This window comes from Pygoscelis adeliae, unplaced genomic scaffold (assembly GCF_000699105.1).
Source record: "Pygoscelis adeliae isolate BGI_AS28 unplaced genomic scaffold, ASM69910v1 Scaffold101, whole genome shotgun sequence".
Taxonomy (NCBI): Eukaryota; Metazoa; Chordata; class Aves; order Sphenisciformes; family Spheniscidae; genus Pygoscelis; species Pygoscelis adeliae.
This window is the reverse complement of record NW_008824238.1, coordinates 5,756,209-5,767,745: the sequence shown is the minus strand read 5'-3', so window position 1 is coordinate 5,767,745 and position 11,537 is coordinate 5,756,209.

The following is an 11,537-nucleotide window of genomic DNA, read 5'->3' as shown; positions in this document are numbered from 1 at the left end:
CACTTAGGTACATGGTTTAGTGCTGGACTTGGCAGTGCTAGGTTAATGGTTGGACTTGATGATCTTAAAGGTCTTTTCCAACCTAAATGATTCTATGATTCCACGATAAACTGTGCTTCTGGTAGAAGACAGGATGGATACTGGTGACTTCCACAGCAAGAGCTCTTTTTCCAACTGCAGCTGTTCAGCTGCAGAGCAATGGCAGGGCCCTGATAAGAGGAGGAGCAAGCTCTGACAAAAGAGGTGTCCGGGCCAGCCATGCCTGACTGACAGATGGGAACCAGGGCTAAAAAGGGAAACAATGGATGATAGTGCTTAGAGATTGCCTTCTGTGAGAGACAGAAGCACCCATCTGTTGCATGGAGCTGCTGTCTCAAGAAGGTTGCTGCTTGCCCAGGGCCTGGATTTGGGACACTGTGGATAAATTGCTGAGTAATCTGGTCTTTGGAATATTATGCTTTGATGCTTTTCCACATGGGCACTGATGGTACTATACGACTAGTGCAGACCTTGAGGAGACTACTGCAGTCCTCTGGGGACAAGGGTGAAGGGTATGGAGCTCCAGATGGCATTTCTCTCAAGCCTGCTCATCAAAGGGAATAGTTCAGGCATGAGTGGAAATGCAGGTCAGTATCTTTCTGTTTGGTCAGCGTCATCAGAAGGGTTTTGGCCTCTATGACCATGAAAGCCTGAAGAATGAGAAATGCCAAGGAAAGACAGGATCCATCTGAAGAAGTGGGGCAAGGGCATATTTGCCAACAGACCTGCTAACCTAGTGAGGAGGGCTTTAAACTAGATTTAAGAAGCATTTCTCCAGAAAAAGATGTGAGGGTCCTGGTGGACATGAGCCCACCAATGTGTCCTTGCAATGGTGAAGGCTAACTGCATACTGATCTATGTTAGCTAAAGCATGGCATAAAGCTATATCTGGTAAAGCTGTATCTGGAGTATTGTGTCCAGTTTGGGGCCTCCCAAGAGATACGTCAACAAAACGGAAAATCTAGAGGGCTACTAAGGTATTCAGGGGGATGACACATACATGATGAGAGACTGAAGGAGCTGGGTTTGTTTAGCCCGGAGAAAAGAAGGCTAAAGGAGAAGAGAGAGGGGACTCTAATTGCAATCTTGAAGTACCTAAATGGAGGTTAGAGAGAATGGAACCAGACTGCATCATCATGGAGGCGCACAGCAAAAGGAACAAGAGGCAACTGCCATAAGCTGCAAGAGGGAAAATTAGTTACATGAGAGTAATTTGGTATCATGGAGAAAGACTACAACATCTCCATCCCTGGAGAATTTCAAAACTCAAGGGACAAGGCTCTGAGCAACCTGACCTAACTTCAAAGTTACCGTACCTTGAGCAAGCGATTGACTTCAAGAGCTTCCTTCCAACCTGTTTTTTTTCATGATTCATCTCTATTAGTTATACGAGTTCTTATTTACTTTAAAGTTAGCTCCTTGTCACTACAGAACATAGTTTTCTGTTCACATAAATCATATTTCATTGTTGCTCTGAGGCTAGAGATAAAGTTCTACTATTTGACGTTTCACTATGAATGTTTATCTGGCTCTTGGTGCTTTGCCAGGGATCATAGAGGAATACCATAGTAGAACTAGCGCTGCCATATCACCTAGTGCAGTTATCCACATTCAACATCAGATAATGGCAAAGATGCTCTCTGCATACTTTAACCAGATCTACCTCATTCTCTCTTTGCAGGTCACCACGATAGGAATAAATCACTGAAACAGAGTGTGGTTTTATTACCTTGACAAAGTTCCCATAATTGCTTTCACATTTTGTGTCTAATGGACACCTTTCATTAGCAGCACACTGAGCAAAGGCAGTTCCTGCCCTGCAACTGAGTCCGCAGAGAGATGGACACACTTGCAGTTCTTCCTTCCGTCAGTCACGTTATGAGTAAGGATCATCTACTAATTGGGGCAAAAAGTTTCTGGGTCACTCAGCATGTGAGTATTGCTGTCTGGAAAGAGGCGTTCTCTCATGCAATGAAGTCAGAAATAAAATGAGGTGGTGTGGGACTTTTGACTGAGCAACTAAGGGTTACTTGTAGTCTCTGCAAGAGCCATTGCTGAGGATCAATTGCAACATCACAGGGGCAGTTACCATGAATTAGTGCCAGCTGGGTTCCACGCAAGGCAGCGCTTGCAGTTCTCCACCGGCTTCACTGGGTATTCTGCAGTATCTGTGAGCACAGTCACTGCTGGGATCTTACCTTTTTGCCAAGGTAGAAAGCAATTGCGAGGCTGGGAGCATCTACCCGAGACCATGCGGTCTAAGCAGTTGTTCAGGGACAGTGCAGAAAGCTGTGTTTTTGAGCGCTGTAGTTTTCTCTTAGTCTTAACACAATATGGCACAAACTCACTATGGTTTTTTTACAGGATTGGCTGGAAAGGTGCTGTCCCATAGTGCAGCTGCCTTCAGCTCCAGTGAAACAGCAGGACAGAGGAGGTTCTGTGCCAAAAAGGATAGCTCATAAGTTGGTTTTAATTTGGTCAGTTTTGACATAGATGCTTTCCTTCCAGATACAGCAGTTACCATTGTGAGCCTGTGAAACCGTGCATTTCTATAAAGTTGTATGAGGGAAGAATGAAAACAAAAGCAACTGCAAACAGTCTCTTTATTACAAAATGGTCTACATTATGGAAATAATTAACAATAATATATAAAACTAATCAGGGGTTATTTTTTACTCAGTGTTATATTTGCACTCTGCAATTTCTTTTCTCAAGGAAAAGAAGGGTTTCAAACATTGGTCTATCCTAAACTATCAATAGGCACTTCAGGCACCAACAGTGTTGTGATTCTTAAGCCCGTACATATAACATAGCTGGTAAATGCTTTTCTAAAACAGTGGGCAAGTAAATGACTGGCAAACCAGATGTCACACCATAAATACAGCACCAAAAGGGAACATGTGTGACTGGCACTTCTCAGTGCTGACAATTCAGAAATCATTAATGTGCAGGCAGATATCGGAAGAAACACCATGAGATTGTCATACTGATTTTGTATATGCAATGGGTGGACAGGTGCAGATTTACTGTGAGATAAGGGATTCTAGCATTACATTAGCCATTAATGTGTAGTATAATGCCCTGATATGCAATTGTTTAGACTATGAGCACTGCAATTCTTTAGGCTTTAAACCCTAAAAAATTCAGTAAGGAACCTCAGTAGTTTTCAGGTGACTATAAAGATCTGTAATGGAATTAGATGTTTTCTCATAGCTGTAGGCCTTCAGTAGAAAATCTTAAGGTCATTTCTTTGTCTGCAAAACTCATACATTAGATCTGTTTTGGCTCCATCTAGAGATTCATTTACAAATTGACTGTGGTACAGTCGTCTGCCATGTCCCTACAGGCTTTGTGTAAGAGACCAAAAGGTATGCGGAGTTGAGTACCTACAACTATTTTTAATGCTTAGATTACTACTGGTTCTAACCACGTGCCCTGTCTTTCCCAGCCATTCCTAGAATGTGGACCCCACAAAACATGCATGATTAAAAGGGACTCTTTTTCTCTAAGTGACCTTTCAGAAAGTGACCAAAACTTTCTGCAGAGGTTACAGCTTGACATGTGCTCTGATACCTCCTACTTCATAGGTATTCAGCAGCATCCAAAACCATAAATTGATTACAGGAACTGTACTTCGCATGTGAAGGCTCCAGCTGGATAATGGGCAGCTTTTGGACTGGGGGCTATTTTCTCTTCCCAAGCAAAGCCTGCTCTGGATGCAATTTTAATGAAATTTCATGTAACTAATAGTAGTACTGTTGGATCTCATTCTAAGCACAATTGCTTGAAATAAAATAGTTTCAACACACTAAAGCAATTGCCTTTTTGTAGCCCTCAGCTATGTGTAGCTTTGTACAGGGGTGTTACCAGGAGGAACATTTCCACAGTGTGTTACTGCAGAAGGAGCCTTTCTGTCTGATAGAGCTGTCAGCACCATTAACTTTGGCATCTCGACAGGATCCTGAAGGTCTTAAAGACCCAGAAGCTACTCATAGTACTTCTGTACTACGAATATACAGGTTTCAGTTCAGCACTTCAAGAGGAGATGTTGCAGATGGTTAAGTAACAGGAGTCCTTGGGAAAAATAATCTGTGGAGGGAGAACTTCATCATCCTGATTCCCAGCTGGAGAAAAGTCCTGCTTTTCTTCAGGGATACACAGACTTTTCCTACAGATTTCCTTTCATTTCCCATGTAGAACAACTGTTACCCACACACATTTATCTATACTGTTAAAACACATCATATAAAAAATAGGAAGAAAAATTGAATATCTTTACTGTTTTTTCAGAAGTCACAGCTTATCCTTGGAAAAAAAATTATATTCACTTCAAAAGCTCAGCTTCTGAGCAAAAGTTAGGAGAAGTTTATTCCCATTGCAAAATCTTGGTTCAGGAACACTCAGACTGAAAACATGGTAAGAAACTAAATACTAGAATCAAGATTTGCATTCTGAAAAGCATAATTCATGCAGAAATAGCCCCTTTTGCTCAAGCACGCATTTTGTGAAGGAAGAAAACAAAGCGACAAGGGAACTAACAAAACCAATAATAATCTAGGCATTTAACAGAAAGTGCATTTAAATCTAACTACGAATCAATGTTTTTAATGTAATGTGATTCACTAAGATTATATTTTAAAGATCACATGTTATGTGCCATCACTTGATTTACAAGCTCCATTCATTCTAGTTTACAGTTTCCTCAGTACAAGAACCATCTTCCGGAAAGTGCTAGTACAGCATCGGGATCAAAAACTCTGCAAATTTATCTCAGGTCTTGGCTTGCTACTCCAACATAACCGATTACTAATCTAGATTACTTGTGTAGTGGAGAATCGATGGGCTTGGTGAAAAGAAGCATGTTAAGGGAAGGGATAGAAATGAAAGTGTTATTGCATTCCCATTTCCTGTTTTTTCACAGCTTAAGTTTTCACAGAACCCACAGGTAAAAACTGTAAGAAAAGAAGCCAGTTTAGATAAAGAGAAGCAGTCACTGAGTTTCAAAAGAGGGACCGGCTCATTTGAATATATGAAAAAGAGCAGACCTAAGAGGGATTAGTCCGAGGATATTGCCCCTCTGCTGGTCCAGCCCAACCCTCGCTCCAACTGAACTCTGCTGGCTCAGACCTGGCTCTGGACCCAGTTCTCCTTGCAGATAGGTACCTGAACTGGTATTTAAAGCGTACCTACAAGCTTAGTCCCGCAGGACTACAGGAGCCAAAATTGTCTCCTAAAATTCTCCTACTGTGCCTGTCCAGAGTAATGAACATTTTGGCAGGGCAAAGAATCTCTGTATTTATATCAAGTCTAAATTTATTTAACATCCATGATAGATGTCTATAGACCACAAGATACTCAAGCCAGTAGGATAACTCAGACCATATGTAACACTGAGTTCAAAAGAAAGCATAGCCATTACTCAGAAAAACTCAGTTTCTAAGAATTGTAGTTCATTTTTGCTGCAGACTGATAGATGTGAATGTGAACCCATCTCAGTCACAGAAGATTATTGAGTACACACAGACAACCTCTTCCCAGGTAAGTGCGCTAGACTAACCTGCTAAAAAGAGCACAGACTATTACCACCTTTCCAGGTACCTCTGAAAACCTGAGTCAGGGATTCATGTTCAAGAAGACTAAATCCAGGACAGGATTTTGGACAGCGAGTCCCAACCCTGCCTGCAAGGATGGTTCAGCTGGGGAGCTGTGGGGAGGGAGAAAGCAATCACAGTTTTATAATGGTAGTTTCTCAGGTTCTTCTCCCTCCATTTGTGATCACAGCGACCTGGCTTCAGAGCCCTCCCTGGTCACAGTACACCGGCTGGCTCAAATCCCGTTCCCAGAGACAGCCACCAGCGCCCTGACACCGCTCAGAGGCTTCCTTCCAGGCTGTAGATTCCCCTCCCGGCCCCGCGGGCTGAGTCTTGGCTCGGCTACCAGTCTGCCAGGTAAACCTTGGCAAGTCATGCTGTCTATGCAGGTCTGTTCTCCCAGCAGAAAGAAGAGCGCAGTACTGATGTCGGAGGTAAAGTACTTCAAAGTCTGCTAAGAAGAATGCTGACATACAAAGACTTTAGAAATGGAAGCTGTAGAACAGTAGTTAGAAACGTTTACCCTTCATTTGGGGAAGCCAGGGATTTCAATCCAACAGAGTAGAAATGAACACTGTGACAGCAGAAAGCCCGATGTTAGGACAGAGAGGCTAGAAGGCAGTTAACTCAGTCTTTCTTCATAAGGTATTGGAAACAAGCTAGCCTGCAAGTACTGTTCAAAAAACATATTCTCTGGAGTCATTCACTTCATTCTACATGAATGAAGTGCCAGCTAGTTTTTAGTTTTATACAGTAAGTAAAGGCAAATAAAAGGATTAAAGGAATGTTGTGGGATTTTTTCTAGGACTTTTGTCTACCAAGTTTCATGTCCTCAAAACACTACTTGAGAGCAACAGTTTCAGAGATATTAATGAGAAGTAAAACAGCAAAGATCTTGCAGAAGCTTCAAAGAACCACCAGGCTTTAAACTGACAAAGCAATCTTTAAAACTAAACCAGAATAATAAAAGTAACATCTACTAGTTAACACTATACTCAAGTCAGAGCTAAAACCCCCTCACCTTCAACACTTTGGGTTATAAATAAATGCAACGTTTACATCCTGATTCCTTTAGCCTTCTAGAGTAAAGAATGTTACAGAGCTAGACACTACTACGTAGTTAGTTTAATTTCTTCTTAACACATAATTAACACTTCCTACACCTAACTAAAACCAACTGAACTGTCACCACTATTTATGCTGCTTTCAATCCTGACGTCTTCTCCCAAAAAGGGGGGGTATATTAGTAGACCATCTGCATAAAGAAAAGCCCCACCTAATTTTTCTTTCTCCTTTCACAAAAGTATATTTCAGTAGTAGGAGAGAATAGCAGAAAAAAAAAAAAAAGAATTTCAGGTTAAAGAAGTTAAGATTATAAAATTAGGATTGGCACAAAAAAGCGCCAGTATTACAATTTACTAGTTAGACTTGTTCTCTTACAATTCAGTTGTGTTAAATAAAACCTGGCAAAAGAAGCTAAAGGAAAAATAAAGGAGCCTACCAGCTTTTCAAACTAAAACTAGAGGTATCTAGAGCCTTCCTTGAATCCCATTTTTCTCCTTGTCCTGGCTCACTGTATCTTATTTCTTTCTGTCTTGGAGGCCTTGTTATAATGTGTGATATACAGTACCAGTATCAAAAATTTAAACACACATTTTGCTGAAATTATTAAGTACTACCGTGGTATTCTATACACGAGATATTCAGAGTGATCAAGACTCGAAAACTTCAATTTAATTTTATTGTGCAATAAAAAAGAAGAGCATAATATTGTGGATAACAGATGCCATCAGACATGGCAGAGTGTGGTAATCCTTGCATAGCTCCTAACAAAGTGCAGTAGGAGTGGAAACATGCCATGGGTAGAGCTTCACGACACCACCGCAGGGCCTGGGCAGCACACATTCACCACGAGACGGCCAGCGCTCCAGGCAGACTCCAAAGACTAGTTAAGTTGTACAGAACGCCTCTGACCACCAGAGCAACTCAGGATGGGAAGCATGTAAAGCATGTGGCATGCTGGCTAGTTAAACTGGATTTACAGCCACTCTGCACTGCCAAAACAGTGCTGAGCAAGCGAAGAGTAATACTGCTGCTTACACCTCCCTCTGCTCCCTTTTCCCCCTCTACCCTAGATTTTACTTTGCATGTGGCTTCTTCCCCATGTACACCCCAGGGCCCTGTGACTGTACACTCCCTTGTTTCTCATTGTTTTCCCTCCAAGTACCTGCTTATTTCATAACGAAAGATATTTGGTGCAATGAGTAGTTTATATGAAGAATTACATAGTAGATAAAAAACTGCTTTTGTGGAGGTTTTTTATCTTTAGAAAAATAATTCAGAGAAAATTGCTTACAGCTCTGAACTTTGAAAATTTGCTCTTATTTGCAATATGACCAAGGTCACAAGTACTCATTTTCACGGATCAGGCTAGAAATGGCTAGTGTGATCACCTACAGACAGACTGAAAAATGATGGAAGCTTTGTGTAGAAAATTGTTTCTGAACATCCTTGTTCTTTCTTAGCACTTGCAATTCATGAGCTCAGTACAACTTGATTTTTCAGACTTTTCAGTCATGTAAAACTGCACCATGTAAGAGCCTACTTACATCTAAACCTGTATTTATGCAGGGCAAAGATATTTCTGGGATCCTAGATGCCTGGAGTAGCCTGGTATGGTGCAAAAGCTTTTAGAAAAAACAAGTATGCCAAGAATGGGAACTTCACAAAAGAGAACTGGTACAATCACGTTAAAGATCCCTGAAGACCAAAAAATTCCCACTACAACTTACACCTAATGATACTAGTTGAGCAGAACATTTTGCCTGGGATTTGGGAGACTAAAATTTTGTTCCCTTCTAAGCTCGACTGTTTTCAGATTCGTACCTCTGTCTGCTCTGCAGTTTCCTAATCTAAGCTAAAATCAGGATCTTTTCCCTGCCTTAGACTTTAGCACATCTTCAATAAGGAGCAACATGCAGAGGTTTTCTCACCTACAGTTCTGTGGAAAGGACAGTCTTCTAGAACCTGGGAGATGGAAGGAATGGTTTGAACAAAACCCATGCATCTAGTTTCCTAAGCATGAGCAAAGCAGTTGTTGTGTGAAGCAGGGACACCACTTTGCTTGCTAGGGACTCAGAACTGACAGTAACGCCCTGCTTAATTCTCTAAAAAACACATGGGGCCCTGCCCTCAGGAAAGAGCTGCGAGATCTGGATTCCAAAGGGGCAGAAGCAGCAAAGCCCGTAAGAGGTACGTGAAGTGCCGCTATCCCTCTCCTGAGCGCCATTTATGCCAAGGTTTAGGTGACTTGCCACTTTTCATGCTGCATTAGTCCAAGTTGCCTTGTGAAGCACCTAACACCCACCACCGCCATTCTGAATTTCACTCTGGGTAGTCAGACATCTTAAAACAAGGCTGTAACTTGTATCCCTTGAGTACCTGAAGAGCCTGCATTTAGTAACTTCTGCTGAAGCCTCTTCCGAGCGATAGAGGCTCCAAGACTGCCCTCAACAAATCTCTTAGAAGTACAGCATATGTTTTAAAGGAAGAAAAAAACCCAAACCTCAATTTAGAAATGACCACTGACAAAGAATCTGGCACACCGCTGGTTAAGTGTTCCAGTGTCTAATTATGTTCCATTAAAATTGTTTGCTTAAAGCCAAAATTTATCTGGCTTCAGTTTCAAGACATTTCATCCTATTATAGCTTCGTTAGATCAAAGAATTCTCTATTATCAAACTACTTTTCTCCATGGAGGTAATTATAGGTAGATACTCATTTCGTAACCATGTCTGCCTTTAAAGTAAGCTCTCTGAGTATTACAAGGCATGTGCTTGATTTTTGGCACAAGAACTGGATACTGCATTTGGCACTAGCATAAGCACTACTGGAACAAAAGTAGTATTACCTCCCCCATTCCATTTGATATCCCCTTTTTAATGCATCCAAGAATTGCATTTGGCCAAGTGGGAGCTTACGTTCAGCTGACTATCCATCACGCCTCCTAACTTTCTCTCAAAACACTGATTCTTGGGATAGGCTCCCATTCCATTTCCAGATGTATGACTTTACACTTGGCGATAGTGAAACAGGCTGTATGAGCTGGACACCAGCAAAGAAGGCAATACCAATTAACTGTAAAGCACATAAACCTCAGCACGCCTGAAAAACTCGTGAGTTGTTAGCGTTTCAAACGGTCTCCTGTTGCTTCTCCAATAGCTATTAGGTAAAGCTTCTGGCTTCAGTTCTGAGGAAAAAGAGGAAGATGTTGGTCATTCTGAAAGACGGTAAGAGTTAATAGAAATTTTGCTCTGGAATGTGTCAGCAGCTGGCAGTTATGGACAGTGAGAAAAAAACAGCATGTTCGCAAGAACCTAAACTTTGTCATAGAATGTTGACAAAGGATCTGCATTATTTGTTTAGGGACCAAGTGATCGTCTTCATCAGCTACATTTTAAACTCAAATTACCTCATAAATGCTCCAAAACGTACTATTCATGCATCGAGTTAAGTAGATTGTGCCTCATTTCCAGTGCAAATTCTGACCTTAACTATCAGATCACAAGCTATTTCTGTAATTGCCTACTATGGGACATGCCTGAAGAGCAATACTAAAAATCTGGAAAGCTATGCTAGTGTGTTAAAAGGTGACCAACCACGCAGGATTACCAGCTTAGACACAGCTACACTTTAATATTAGTTCCCACACTATGTATTAACGTTTTGCAGCTGTTATCTGAAAGTGCATTTCAGAGGCAGGTAAGAAAAATGAGTTGCTCGAGCACGATGAAAACCAAATTAACTTTCTCCTCACTAACACTTCAGCACATGTATTCCTTTAAACAAAGTTTGGGACCTACAGGGCTTTATCAGACAAACAGGGTCCTACAGCACTGATTAACTTCATGAGTTAATCTTTTGTTCTCTACACCCATCACACAAAGCTTGCTATCCATTTGTATGGCTTCTTTATAGCCACGAAATGTTTTTCTGTTAAGAATACACTAGAACACGTGTACAAGTCAAAGGGAAATAACTGAAAACCTTGCAGCAAAGTAATGGAAGAACTCTACCAATTGAAACAAACAAACAAGGATACTGAAGTCAACAAAACTTCTCAGGTACGTCCCCCCGCTAGCTGAATTTCATTGCCTATTGGTGCAGTTTTAAGCTGAAAGGAGTCAGATTGTTCTCTTACAAGATCAAGACGAGAACTGAGGTTTCCCATTAATAGTGCAAAGCAACTATTGTAATTTTCACCATAAGATCTTTTCCCTTCACCCAGCAACTTTATGAAGATGTTTTTTTCCTTGTAAATCATACTGCTTATCACTTTACCAAGACGCCTAACAAATGAAGTACTTTCATGGTTTTCACCTCATTCACTCATAAAACCCTTTTCAAGCGTGTATCGGCCGTCTACTTACTTGCACTGAACAGCTGTAAGGAACTGCCAAGTTCTTCTGATTTAGCGCAGTTATTAGCTTAATGGACAAAGGTGCTGGTACTTTCGTATTTAGAGACAAGAAGCTGCGTTACTAGATTTTGGAGCTCGACTCGCAATAGGGGAATTGTCACTTCAGGTTTTAGAACTCAGTTGTTCAAGTATCTGGAAACACTGACCCATCTGACACTCAGCTCTTTTGCCAATGTCCTAACACATTAACAAAAGCACACAACTATTTTCAGTTAAGCCACTATAATAATTTCCTGAGTTATTTAAAAACAAAACTAGCTTTTGACAAGCTTTAATAAACTAGCATTGCTGTTCAAAAGTTTCATTTAAACTCAAGTGCAGAAATAAGCTTTTGCACAGATTGGAAAAAAAATAATCACTGCCAGTGATTTTTAAATTGACATCCTTCACTGGTGTGAAGTATGTAAATACAGCTTGCCTGTAACTGA